Raw genomic sequence first — 15,302 nt, forward strand, 5'->3', positions numbered from 1 at the left:
TAAGCGTGGCCTGTTCTTATAAATAAGTCGGTCAATAACCGCTTCCCTAAATTTAAGTAATGATAACGATGTATTTGAATTTAGCTTATGTAATAAGTATGCATTGTTCATCATAATGTGAAATATATGCAATCCAACCTTCCGGTACCAACGAATGGTTTTTCTTTCGCACGGATAGTAAGCTAAAAATTGATCGCTGTGATCAATTCCGCACATGCAGTTATTATATTCATTTACCATTTCTGGCTTTTCCACATCTCTACCAGATCTCGTTTTTATTTTCTCGAGATTTGGTGTGTATTCCGACGAAATCATTACTACATCCCGCTTATCATGCCATTTTAGCACGCATATACCATCAGGAGTATAGCGTGCTTCTACTTCACCCTTTTTCAGTTTTTTTTTAGTCACAGCGGGAGGATTACCTTTCCTATTCGCCCTGAGAGTGCCGGTTGCATAAGTTTTGTCATACAACAATTCCCTAACTAATGCTACACTCGAATAAAAATTGTCAAAAAAAACCGAATGCCCCTTTCCCAAAAAATCGGTTAGCACGTTTCGTACAACTTTTTCGGTATGCCCAACACCTCCAACATCAGGATCTCGTGAGCCACAATAAATTAAATTACGCAGGACAATTCCGTTGGGCTCGGTCAGCATATAAAATTTTATCCCATACTTATGTGATTTATTTTTAATATACTGGCGAAAGAATAATCGGCCCCGCCATAATAGCATGGATTCGTCTAAACTTAAATTTTTATCCGGATAATAAATTTTCCGCATTCTATTGGTGAAATGATCGAGAAGTGGTCGAATTTTGTACAAGGGATCAGACGGTTTGGGCTGCCCCCTTTGCGGATTTCGAGAAAAGTGTAAAGCCGCCAGTATAGTTTGAAATCTGTCTCTTGACATTGCGTTGGCAAAGGCGGGGAATCGATATACATCATTTTTTCTCCAAAAATGGGAAAAACAGGGGACACGAATATTACCCCCTAAAAATATTAGCCCTAAGAAAACCTCAAGCTCCTCTCTTTTTACCTGGTTAAAGATTTTTAATCGCGAGTTGGAGCAAGTGGCGGGCCGTGATAATTTACGCCCTTGAAAATTGGTTTCGCGTAAAACAGTATCAAATAACTGGTCATTGGCCAGTAAAAAAAAAGAAATCTATAGGTTCTTTGGACGCCATTTCAGTTATGAGCCCGGGATTTCCCGTAAACGGTACGCTTGGGGAAATGGGCTGAACGGAGCTCCATGTACCTGGTTCAACTAAACGCGAGGTAGATTCAGACAATGTTGACTCTTCGTCGCTTTCTTCACTTTCCTCCTCTGAGGAATCCGTCGTGGAAACGCCCCAATCCAACTCCACATCTTCGTCGCTCCCACTATCAAACAAAGAGTCTTCAACCGCTTCCTCCGGTTCAACATTCGTAGTACTCCTTGTGCATCTTCTGAACCCAGATGTCGACGGTTGAGGTGCTTTTGGGGGTGAAGGAGCATCGATGCATTCAGTCGATTTCCTTTTCGACATGACTGTAAAACAAAATATTATAAAAATATGTCCACAAAAATATTCCAAAATATTTGATATAGAAATTGAATAAAAATATTGATAGGAAGTAGAATACGACAGAAAAAATACAACTTACCTTGTTAAATACAAGCTGCAGAATGGTGAAAAACGCGGCAAATTTGTAACGACTGCACACACTGATTAACACGTTCGTACTGAAGGCGTATGCAAAAGGAAAACGCGATACTTGAAAAATTCTTCTTCCCCTTCCACATTTATTGGGACCAGGCCCAAGACGTGACCGTACGCGTCACCCGCCGTAGGATAGGGATTCCCCATGACGTGACCGTACGCGTCACCCGCCGTAGGATAGGGGTTCCCCATGACGTGACCGTACGCGTCACCCGCCGTAGGATAGGGATTCCCCATGACGTGACCGTACGCGTCACCCGCCGTAGGATAGGGATTCCCCATGACGTGACCGTACACGTCGCCCGCACGCAACGTACAACTTACCTTGTTAAATACAAAAAACAGCTGCAGAATGGTGAAAAACGCTGCAAATTTGTAACGGCTGTACACACTGATGAACACGTTCGTACTGAAGGCGTATGCAAAAGGAAAACGCGATACTTGAAAAATTCTTCTTCCCCTTCCACATTTATTGGGACCAGGCCCAAGACGTGACCGTACGCGTCACCCGCCGTAGGATAGGGATTCCCCATGACGTGACCGTACACGTCGCCCGTACGCAACGTGTTAAACTATCGTTACGATAAGAGTGTTCTGATTCGTAAACACATAGATCGTATCAACCGCAACGCTACAGACTTTGAACGCGCGCGTTTAAGTGACGACCACTTAAAAATCGTGGTACTGTTACAATCATTGTGCTACTCAATGAAAATCTAAAGAAAATTGCATTGCGTGCGGTGGAGAAAAACGTAGATGCCACCATGGCAGACATTACTAGGGAGCTCGAAGCTCATATAAACGTATGCTCTGGCCTCGAAACACTAGCAAACCCGGTAAATAAATCGGAAGAGATAAACGCTATTCACGCGAGACCGAAAACAGCGCACGCGTATTCGAAAGAAAAGACAAAAGTATCCGATTGCAAATACCAGAAAAAGTATGCGGTAACAGCGGGCGCAAGCCAATCGTCTTATAATAAGCCTGCGAAATGTAACGGGTGCGGTAATAGCCATTGGCGTACGACATGTCCTTTTGATAAAGCGATTTGTAACATTTGTAAAAAGAAGGGACATATCGCGAAAGTTTATCGATCTATGCGAAAGGAGGACTATCACACGGCTCAGACTAAATATTTGACAGTAAAATCGATTTCTAGCATACAACACGGGCGTCGGATATATGTTAATGCTACAATACGTACTAAAACTTTGCGATTTCAGTATGATACGGGATCAGACATTACGACAATAGGTCAAAACGAATGGCATCGTTTGGGACGGCCGCCACTTTCGCCCGGTATAAAAGTTGCACATGCCGGCGGAGATGACTTTGCGACTCGCGGATGTTTCCGAGCCGCCGTTGCTGTTCAGGGCCGTGTGAATGAAATCGTAATTCACGTATCCGTCCGCAAGGATTTGAATCTCTTAGGTCTCGATGGCATAGACAAGTTTGACTTGTAGAATTTACCGAAGAAGAGCTTCCATGACACGGACCGGGTTGCAGCGGTTCGGAAGCTAGAGTGGGGGAAAAACAATCCGACCGGGAGCGAGATCAAGTCACGATCGAGTGAAAATAGACTATCGCGGACCGGCGTAAAAAAAAAACGTTAACAGTAGATACGGAAATTCGCGATGCATTCCCTGATTTATTCAGGGAAGAGTTGGGTGCGTGTAGGGACTTCGTCGCTAAGTTTCGTCTCGCACCTGATGCGAAAAACGTTCAACTTCCGTGTCGACCGATTCCATATGCGATGGAAGCACCGCTTGATGCAGAAATTCAACGTCTCTTAACCGCAGATGTTCTGGAAGCGGTAGAGACCTCCGACAGGTTTACCCCAATCGTGCCAATTAAAAAGGCGAACGGAAGAATTCGCGTGTGCGCTGATTATTCGACGGGGTTAAATCAAGCATTAATAGATGATAAGTACCCATTGCCAAATGTGGAAGATGTATTCACTAAACTTAATGGCAACCGATTTTTTAGTGAATTAGATTTAAGCGACGCTTACTTGCAAATTCCAATAGCTGAGGAGAGCCGTGACATCACTACGATAATCACACCAAGGGGTTTATTTCGATACAAGCGTTTGCCGTTTGGGATAAAAACGGCCCCGGCTATTTTTCAAAGGGCTATGGATCAAACCTTGGCTGGTATCCGGGGGGTGCTTGTATACCTGGACGATGTGCTGGTCATGGGATCAACACGCGAAGAGCACGGCAAGCGTGAGGAAGAATGTCTTCAACGAATGTCGGACCGAGGACTTCGCCTCAATTTGTCAAAATGCAAATTCTGCATGAAGGAGGTCAAATTTCTAGGCTTCATCGTAAACGCTGACGGTATCAAAGCTGATGGGGAGCGGACTCGTGCTATCGCAAATATGCCCGCACCAACAAAGGAAGCTGAAGTACGAAGCCTGCTGGGCATGGTAAATCATTATGGTAAATTCGTACCCCGCCTACATAAGTTGAAACAACCGCTGGAAGAGTTGACAAGAAAAGACGTCCGGTGGAATTGGGGTACCAAACAAAAACGAGCTCTGGAGGAAATTAAAAAGATCATGTTGAGTCCGATGCTACTGGGACATTACGACCCAGCGAAAACGCTCATTGTGGCTGCAGACGCTAGTGCGACCGGCATCGGTGGAGTACTATCTCAACGGAGTGAAGACGGTCGTGAACAAGTAATCTACCACATGTCTCAAAGTCTAACCGATGCACAGAGAAACTACTCCCAACTGGAAAAAGAAGCGCTGGCTGTGGTAACGGCAATTGAAAGGTTTCACAAGTTTGTGTGGGGGAGACCATTCATTTTGCAGACCGACCACAAGCCACTGCTAGCATTGCTGCGTACAGAAGATACAAAGGGTCTGAAAACCATGACGGCAGCACGTCTCAAACGATGGGCCATTAGACTTTTGGGATACAATTTCAAGATAGAGTACATCAACACTCTAGACTTCGGGAAGGCGGACGCACTGTCGAGGCTCGTTGAAAAGTTCCGCAAGGACAATGTCGAGGAATTGCAAGTTGCCGCGGTGCAAATCGTGGAAAAAGAAGTGCAACAGGTGAAGAATGCCATTCTGGACAAATTCGGACTCCAAGTAAGGACCAATCTGCGGAAAGAAACGGAAGCAGATGCGGAATTGAAATCTGTCAAAGAAGCGATACTGGGAAACTGGAGCACAAAATTGCCCGCGGAAATTATGAACAAGTATAGCAAATGCCGCTATTCGTTGAGCATCGTGGAAGGGATATTCATGTTCGGCGATCGAGTCATAATACCGTCGGGAATGCGTGAACGGGTATTAAAAACACTGCATCTTGGCCACCCTGGAATTCGCCGAATGAAACAACTGGCACGAGAATTTGTGTACTGGCCAGGGATGACGGGGGACATTGAGGACTGCGTGCGGCGGTGTAACCCATGCGCACTCACAAAGAAGATGCCGCCTAAGGTACCACTCTGTCCATGGCCGCCAGCTACCAGACCTGGGGAGCGCATGCACATGGATTATGCAGGACCAATCGACAATAAGTACATTCTCGTCTTCGTCGACGCGTATTCCAAGTTCATGGACGTAATGTTGACAACTTCGATCACCGCGGAGCGGACGGTGGACATGTGTCGAGAGGTATTTAGCCGATACGGACCACCGGAGATAATTGTAAGTGACCACAGGACGCAGTTCACATCGGAACATTTTAGGAAATTCTGCGAAGAGAAAGGGATCATACACCTTTTATCACCGGTCGGACACCCACAGTCCAACGGTCTAGCAGAAAGAATGGTGGACTGCATAAAACGTGCAATCAAGGAAGAACCTTCGACCTGGAAGAAACAACTGCATGAATTCCTATACAGCCATAGGTATACACCATGCGAGGGGACACCTGGGATAAAATCTCCAGCAGAATTGTTCCTTGGACGCAAAATGCGATCACCACTCATGGCGTTGCTACCTTCGAAGCAAGACTCCCTAGCAGAAGGGAAAACTCTAACCGAATAAAAAAACAATTCGATCGACATCACGGTGCCCGTGATCGACAGTTGAAGATAGGTGACAACGTCGTTGTCCAAGTAAAAGACGGTCAGCGAGAGTTAGGCTGCATCACTAAAAGAGCAGCTAAAAACCAGTACGAAATTCAATTAAGAGATGGACGCACAATATCACGCCATGTGAATTATGTCTGGAAGGGAGGAACGGGAGTCGAGGACGAAATGCTCAGCACCGAACATAGGGTACGATCAAGGCTCGACTACTCTCCCTGCCCGTCACTGGTTGGCCGGCCTCAAAGCAGGGAAGAGAATCTACCGTCACGCGAAAAGAATCCGGCATCACGGGAAGAGGCTCCACTGCCACGGGATATGGATCCCGCAAAACAGGGTACGAGTCAGCCGACTGCGGACAACACGTATGTTGGTGCGCACGAAGCAATTTCTAGGACGCCAACGAGGCGATCAAACCGCGAGCGACGACCACCACGCCGTTTGATATTAAACCCTGATGCGAGCTCCTATGCGGATGCGTAACTTCCTAGAGGGGAAGTTGTTGGGGCCCACGCTAAGGTGCTACGGCACTGGGCGGCCCCGCGGCGAGGGACGCGACGCGACGGGTGTTCGGAGAATAGGGCCCTTTACACGGACCGTCTTGCGCGCGGTCCGGCCCGCGGGCCGGCGCGCCACACGCCGCGCGGCCCGCAAGAGTACGTGAGGCCGGATCGTGGCGCTCCTTCGCGCGGGCCAGAAGGTCGTACCCGTCACTACTTAGAGATAGCGAGTTCGGGCTCCCATTTCTACGTCGACTCCACATGCTTTGTACACGATCCACCGCAGTGGTGTATTGTGTTCTACCTGTTCGATGTATATTATCGATCTGCGAAACGATCGACAAGACACGATCGCGATATACGTTCGCGAAAAGTATACAAATTCCTCGATATACCTGGCCTATAAAGGATATCATAAATGCTGTTACTGTAGGGTACACTGAAACATCTGTTTTTACGAAGCTAAATTTGGTTGACCTGAAGGTGCTATAAATTCTAGAAATGGTTTATGACTCAGTTATAACGAGTGTAAAATTTTACAAGGGTACATTAAAAAATGTCCAAATGTTTCCCCGGCAATGCGATGGCAAATGAAATTGCAGTTAACACATTCACTGTTGTGACGATCATAAATATTACTATCAACGGCAGTAATTACCATGTCACTGCTTGTTTTAATATAAAAACTAATATTGATAGACAATAAATACATATAAGTATGCAAGTGATGTTATGTCTAAGATAAATGATGAAGAGATGTAATATGCAAGATGTTTTGAAGAAGGGGGGTAGTCTTCTGATTGCTCGTGATGCAGGTCAAATTTTTCACCCACGCTCTTGCGTGGCGCGCAGCAAGAAAGCATCACAGTCCTGCCCGCGCGCCAGAAAGCACCACGCTCCTGCCCGCGCGCAAACCTCGAATCCAGAAGAGTTTTCATAAGAGACAGAAAAGGTAGTTAGAAAAGGAAAAACGATACTTGGAACCAGGCTCGTTGCGCGCCTCAGGATTTCCGACAGTGCGGACGAGTCTGAGGCGCGCGACAAGCCTGGCAGCCGATCCTGGCAGCCAAGACTCCAAACGCAACGCCGTCGATAAGCCGTGCCTCGATGGGTTTCGAGGACTTCGACCCTCGAGACCAGGGGGGCCGTACCATGTTGCCCCCTAAGACGTGGGGAATAAAAAATTCTACATTTCGCACCGGATCTTGGCGAAAGTGACGTGGATCGTTTCCTTATGTTTTCCCGATGAAAATGGTCCAAAAAACGACACAAATCGGATTGTAATTAAGGAATCTTCATAATAAATTGATTTCCATAACTTCGTTAAAAATAGTCCGATTTACATGAAATTTGGTATAATTTTCATTTGAAAAACGTAAAGAATCCATCGGTATCACTTCCATATCGATACGCTAAAGAATAAAGTATACAGCTTTTCTGAAACAGGTATGAATCCTTGGCCAACCGCAGCGAATCGAGGTCGGCGACCCACAGTCGAGGGTGAAATATTCATTACAACGTATTGAGAAATTCTTTACTCTTCGTCGTATCGATATGAAAGCAACACTAATGGATTCCTGGCGTTCTCCCAATTAAAATGATCACAAATATCATGTAAATCGGACTATTTTTAACGAAGTTATGGAAATCAATTTATTATGAAGATTCCTTAATTACAATCCGATTTGTGTCGTTTTTTGGACCATTTTCATCGGGAAAACATAAGGAAACGATCCACGTCACTTTCGCCAAGATCCGGTGCGAAATGTAGAATTTTTTATTCGCCACGTCTTAGGGGGCAACATGGTACGGCCCCCCTGGTCTCGAGGGTCGATGTCCTCGAAACCCATCGAGGCACGGCTTATCGACGGCGTTGCGTTTGGAGTCTTGGCTGCCAGGATCGGCTGCCAGGCTCGTCGCGCGCCTCAGACTCGTCCGCACTGTCGGAAATCCTGAGGCGCGCAACGAGCCTGGTTCCAAGTATCGTTTTTTCCTTTTCTAACTACCTTTTCTGTCTCTTATGAAAACTCTTCTGGATTCGAGGTTTGCGCGCGGGCAGGAGCGTGGTGCTTTCTGGCGCGCGGGCAGGACTGTGATGCTTTCTTGCTGCGCGCCACGCAAGAGCGTGGGTGAAAAATTTGACCTACATCACGAGCAATCAGAAGACTACCCCCTTCTTCAAAACATCTTGCATATTACATCTCTTCATCATTTATCTTAGACATAACATCACTTGCATACCTATATGTATTTATTGTCTGTCAATATTAGTTTTTATATTAAAACAAGCAGTGACATGGTAATTATTGCCGTTGATAGTAATATTTATGATCGTCACAACAGTGAATGTGTTAACTGCAATTTCATTTGCCATCGCATTGCCGGGGAAACATTTGGACATTTTTTAATGTACCCTTGTAAAATTTTACACTCGTTATAACTGAGTCATAAACCATTTCTAGAATTTATAGCACCTTCAGGTCAACCAAATTTAGCTTCGTAAAAACAGATGTTTCAGTGTACCCTACAGTAACAGCATTTATGATATCCTTTATAGGCCAGGTATATCGAGGAATTTGTATACTTTTCGCGAACGTATATCGCGATCGTGTCTTGTCGATCGTTTCGCAGATCGATAATATACATCGAACAGGTAGAACACAATACACCACTGCGGTGGATCGTGTACAAAGCATGTGGAGTCGACGTAGAAATGGGAGCCCGAACTCGCTATCTCTAAGTAGTGACGGGTACGACCTTCTGGCCCGCGCGAAGGAACGCCACGATCCGGCCTCACGTACTTTTGCGGGCCGCGCGGCGTGTGGCGCGCCGGCCCGCGGGCCGGACCGCGCGCACGACCGTCCGTGTAAAGGGCCCTAATGTGTCTCGAGCCAGTTCGGGGGAATGTGTCTCGAGCCAGTGGGCACGTGTAGTTTTTAGGAATAAATATTAGTTAGTATGAACCGGGAGTTACTCATTCTTTCTCCCTGTGTCCAAAAACCTAACACTTACTATTTAAGTTAGAGTTAGTATTGGCGAAATGGGACACTCCTACAAATTCAACTTTCGGTAAGTTAAGCTCTTTCAACTCTGCCAGAATCTCATCGGGGGAGAAACTGGCCTCTATGCCTTTAAGCAATAAGGTACGATTTTTTCAGGACTTAGGTGTATATGTATAGAATTTAATTTGTCTTATAGATAGCGGATCGATCACAGCCTTATAGTCTATTAGGTTATCTACTTGCACGTAGTGTTTGTTCATATTTAATCTCTTAATTATAAAGTTATTTAAACCTAAGTTTTTCTTTAATAATCTAAAAGTAATCTGCTGTGTAGATTCGACTATATTAATTATTGGGGACTTTACCGCTAGTGCTTTTCTGGAAAATACTGAATGGTCGTCCCTCTGGTGATCATCCTCCAGCTGGTGGGAAGATTGCCCTTGTGTTTGACTATGTATATCCTCATGATCCATTCTGAGATCCTGGGACGTTGAGGCAGATCTGGCATACCTTTACTTGGCCCAGCTGCTTCCGGGAGGGGTAAAGTCACTGGATTTGGTCTTAGATGTTTGGATGGTGTTCCCTCTTGACTCACTTCTTGTATTTCCATCTCTCGGTCCCCGAGTATCTATGAATAATTGCATTGTTGTCCTTATTGTATACTGAACTGTCTTCCCTACGTTTGTTGGTATATGGTTTACTATCCATATGAAGCCGTCGTGTTTCGCTTTCTCTTCCTCAAATTGCCTTGATAAGGTTTCAATTGTTTTTTTTTTTTAGTGTTTCAATAGTTTTTATAATTTCTTTGTGAATCGATGCATCTTGCTCACTGCTACGAGGAGGCTCCTTCCTATTCTTTGAGGTATTATGCGCTTTAGGTTTCATTTCGGCCTGTAACTTTTGTTTACTGGTGACACAATACGATTTCCTAACCTTGAAATTTGGTTGCGGATTTACCTTTCTCTCTTTCTTCTTACAATGTAGAAAATCGACTACCTGAGCTCGTATATTGCCATTGGAAGCTCTGGGATTTGTCCCTTCGTTAAGAAATTCTAGGATATCCTTTGCGTTCCCTTGCCAAAATTTATTGCTCTCCGGGCCACGTGTTCGTACATCTTCCGATACTGCGGGAGGGCTAACCCCCTGCTCCTCTATAATGACCTCTCTACTTATCGAATTATCAGTAACTTTGATCTCCGTATACTAATAATATAAACAATACGACGAGAACTGGTGATCTTACAGCACGACGCTCTAACCAACAGGACGACGCTACACGAGAACTGGTGTGTTACAGATATAGAATGGTCGTAAGTAAAAATACGGGTTTATTTATCGAAAAAATTGGTACTAACATTGACAATGAGTGAAAATGAATTTCTGACAGGTCCGCACAACAAAGAAACGCACAGAGAAGTGCAGCTAAATAAAATAGTTTAGAATAGTCACTGTCATAGTTGGAAACTGCAAAATGGGACGAGAAGGAAAAAAATACTACCAACAACACGCGGTATTCCCAAGCGGTCACCCATCCAAGTACTAAACACGCCCAATGTCGCTTAACTTCAGTGATCGGACGAGAACTGGTGTTTTACAGACATAGAATGGTCGTTGGTAAAAATACGGTTTTATTTATCGAAAAAATTGGTACTAACATTGACAATGAGTGAAAATGAATTTCTGACAGGTCCGCACTACAAAGAAACGGACAGAGAAGTGAAGCTAAATAAAATAGTTTAGAATAGTCACTGTCATAGTTGGAAACTGCAAAATTGGAGCGGTATGAAGAAAATACTACCAACAACACGCGGTATTCCCAAGCGGTCACCCATCCAAGTACTAACCACGCCCAATGTCGCTTAACTTCAGTGATCGGACGAGAACTGGTGTTTTACAGACATTTTTTTATTTTTTTATTTTATTTTGTTTATTTATGGCAAGACAGAAATTATAAACTTTGTATACAATTGTAACTATAATGAACTAAATAGTTGTATTAACGTTTTGCAGCAAGACTTATTTTTATATTTGTTCAGTCTGTTCTTAACAATGTGAATCGGAACGATTTTCTAAGATATCGCTGATACTTTTCTTTCTCGCACTTACATAGCAGTGGGCTACTTAATACTTTGCGTGTAGCTCGATGCTCCCCAAAAAGCCGAAACGGGAGCTTTCTTCTCTTTTGCTTATTCTAAACCTTAAGATTAATACCAATAATACTATTTTATATATGGACACTATGTACACTAGAGGATGGGATGCGACATGGGGAAATTGTGAAGGTTTCGTAAGGAATTTTGGATTTTGCAGGTGACGAGGAGGGGAGGAGGTAAAGGTGAGGACAGGATGGGGGCAAGGAAGAAGTGGATTCGGAATATTACAATATTGCCGAATTTACATGGACGCAACCCTATAGCAATTGCACTATTTTGTGTTTTAGTTTCACTATTTTTGTTTTGTACTGACAATTTGTACTTTATCACTTTGGTTATTAAATTACTCTAAAATATATTTTGGCTATTTACATTCATTCACACTCTCACATTCTCTCCCTCCCACTCATACTAATCACATTCTCATTAGTTATCCATCTACTTTATGTATTATATGAACTCACAGTCTTGCAACAATCTGGGCACTATATATTAGTTTACCCTCTTATTTTATATTAGTTGTCTTGGTTGTAAACTATCGATATATTTAGGAAAACTTAGTCGCCATCAAGCTACCATTTTTTTTTCTTTTTTTTTCTAGACTTTTAAATTTTTAAGCTCTATCACGCCAATTTCTGGTATCACTGAGCTACAATTGTGTACAATTGGGATATCGCCGGTTTAGCATGGGCGTGACCATGCAACAATTGCACTTATTTTGAGTATTTCAGTCTCGCAGTATTTGCTTTTGCATTAACATTTTGTACTTTACCGCAGGTTTCCTACATCACTTTGATTATTAAACTATACTATAGTATATTTTAACTATTTACATTCATTCTCACTCTCGCAATCACTCGCTCTCACTCATGTTATTCTTATTCACACTGGTTATCTATCCATTTCGAATGAAACATAGTTTATAAGTTTTTTAACAATCGATGCATTTTACATTAACATGCCCGCATGTTTTATATTGGCTATCTTAATTGCTAGCTATCGGAATATTCAAAGAAGTTTAATTGCCATCCAGCCACCAGTATTTCTCTTTGTCCAAATTTTTAAACTCCAGCAAGTACCTTTCTGGTATTGCCGTGCTATATTTTAAGGAGAGTACGTCTCCCTGGTCTTCCAGCCTCTTTGGCTGGTACATAATTCTTTTGTCCGCTCTATGACGCGGGATGTGGTACAACACGGAAATGGCTCTCTTATTTTGCATATAAGCATTCCCATCCAGAAATATAAAAGCTTCAGGGGGCACGTAGCCTGTTGTTAGCGCATTTTTTATATAATTTTCATCAGGGAATGGAATTGGAAATATCAAGCTATTATTTTTTATTTTTGCTGCCGTTGCGAAATAGTTTCTTATTAGTTTTATTATAAAATTGTCTATTCTATTGATCCCAGATTTCTTATATATTATTTCATTGCTTATATATTTCCGATAGTCCGACTCTCTAGATCTATATAAATTGAGGCATGCTCTCGAATACTCTTATTTCCTCCATGATGGATGCTCCAGTGTTATACCAAATCTCGCACCCGTACGTTATGATTGGTCTTACTAGTAGCTGGTAGCAGATGAGTTTAACTCTCCTGTCTAGTCTCCTAGAATAAAATAGTCTAGCGTGGGCTATAAAAATTTGTTTCGCTTTTTTAAGTTGGTTTTGTACATGTTTGTTAAAGAGGATTCTTTCATCTATTAATAGGCCCAGATATTTGACCTCTTTCTTGTGTGGTATATCTAAATTTTTTTCTTCGTCGCATTTTAACACAAAAGATTTATAGTGTTTAGAAATAATACCCTTGGCCTTTCTGCAGGAGGGCCTGATCAGTATGGTCTCGCATTTTCCTGCATTTACCCTCAGTTTCCACGCTTTATAATAAGCAAATATTTTATTCAGACCATTTTGGAGAACCAATTGTACTTTTGGGGGGGATGTATCTGCTCTATACACTATGAGATCATCCGCGAATGCGAGCATACAACATTTAGTGTTATTGGGTCCGAAGAGTCTTAACAAGTCGCTGGTATAGATACTAAACAAAATGGGTGAATTTATCGTTCCCTGCTGTAGCCCATTTGATAATTTAAAGGTTAATGGTGATAATTCGTTTCCAATACACGTTTGGAAACTTCTCTCATGTATCATATTATGAATTACTTTAATTAAAATTAGTGGGAACTTTTTCTTATATAATTTCACTATCAGCCCATTCAGCCAGACCGTATCGAATGCTTTTTCTATATCCACCAGACACGCCCCCAAGCATTTACCCCCATTGAGGGCCCAGTTCGCATCCGCGGAGAATTTGTTTATGGCATGTATAGTGGAATCTCTCCGCCTGAAACCAAACTGGTTCTCTGGGATCAAATCATTATCTTCACATATGCTTGCGATTCTGTCGTTTATTACTGTTTCATAGACCTTCCCAATATTGGGAAGCAGGCTGATTGGTCTGTAACTATTTGGGTCGCATTTATCTTTTCCTTTTTTGTTGATTGGCATAGTTTTTGCTTTTTTCCAGCTTGTTGGGAAATCCGCGTGGTTTAAGAGGTTATTGAATAAGATTGTGTAAATTATTATTATGTTTACTGGTAATTTCTTTAAGACTATGTTAGGGATCGTGTCGTTACCTACCGACTTTTTATTATTAAGGGTTCTGAATTTACGACCTACTTGTGCACAAGTTGTAAAATAGTTAGGTAGGGATTCTAACGGTAGTGATGTTACGGCGTTATTGCTGCTGGTGAAGGCACATATAGTATCCGGAATGTCTCGGGTAATATCTTGTATTATCTGGTTGTAACTATTTTCTATCACTCTTCTGAATTTAGGGTCGTTTAAACTATCGTTTTGCCCGTTCGTTGTCGCGTATTGTGTGCCTAGATAATTAAGTTTGTCGCTATTTTTATTAAGTATAAAGTTTCTATTGTTATCTAAGCTTAGTAAATTCGGATCGATGTTCGCTTGTCTTATTAAATTTTCCCTAGAACATGGGATTTTGAAAGTCGGCAATTGTATCTTTTCTTTGTTTCTGAAAATTTGATTTACTTCTTGGAACATTTTGTCCGAGTTTCTGCAACTTATTGTACCAATTCTATTATACCAATAGTTACTGACCAGTCTGTCCACTTCTGATTTGATCTTTCTTTTCAATGTTTTGATTTTGTGTCCCAGAGATCTCAATGAATGGCTTACTTGGGGTCCGAAGTTTCCCGCTCTGTGGATTTTCCTGACTGTTGTGACGGTCTGTTTTCTTCGTGCATCAGCTGTTTTATCATGTGTGATGTGTATTTGTCTATTGAGTTTTGTGGTTTAATTTTGGGAACTGCTCTATCCATTGCCTGCGCGATTTTGCCTGTAATATTAATGAGGTGTTCTTCTATTTGTTCGATCGGAAGGTTCGTTTCCGCGTTTATATTTAGATCACAAGATTGGAGTGCTCTCTTGAATTTTTCCCAATTTATTTTCTTATAATTGTATGTTCTATCGCTTATATTATCTGTCAAAATTAGGTTTTGGTCCGGCATGTCTATCTGTGCTTTTATAGCTGTATGATCGTTTGGAATATATAAGGTAGGTAGCTTATTGTTGTATGCGTCTGAGCACACCAACCTTGCGTCTGCTAGGAGCAGGTCTATGTAGGACTCATTTTGCGGGAACGAAGGTGAGTCCGAATGTAATAGTTTTAGCCTGAATTTGATATCGTTGTTATTAACCCAGTCTTTTAAGTTGTTACCACGCTCGTCGTTGGTTTTGTTAGACCATTCTTGGTGCTTGGCGTTAAAGTCTCCCGCTATGATGTAGAAGTTATCTTGTGATTCTAAATTTAAAGCGTTAAAGATGTTTTCTAGTTCAGCTCTAAATTTAACTGTCCTCCCTTTTTT

The 15,302-nt window shown here is 42.6% G+C and overlaps 1 non-coding gene and 1 pseudogene across 1 annotated transcript; both read right to left on the reverse strand.

Moving 5' to 3' along the window:
- Positions 1–10,752: 10,752 nt before the first annotated feature.
- LOC143370786 (5S ribosomal RNA) lies at positions 10,753–10,873 on the reverse strand. Its single transcript, XR_013085889.1, has one exon. It is a non-coding gene; the product is annotated as a 5S ribosomal RNA (ribosomal RNA).
- A 179-nt stretch (positions 10,874–11,052) lies between these two features.
- Positions 11,053–11,170, reverse strand: LOC143371050 (5S ribosomal RNA; annotated as a pseudogene).
- Positions 11,171–15,302: the final 4,132 nt, after the last annotated feature.

This window comes from Andrena cerasifolii, chromosome 6 (genome assembly GCF_050908995.1).
Source record: "Andrena cerasifolii isolate SP2316 chromosome 6, iyAndCera1_principal, whole genome shotgun sequence".
Classification (NCBI taxonomy): domain Eukaryota; kingdom Metazoa; phylum Arthropoda; class Insecta; order Hymenoptera; family Andrenidae; genus Andrena; species Andrena cerasifolii.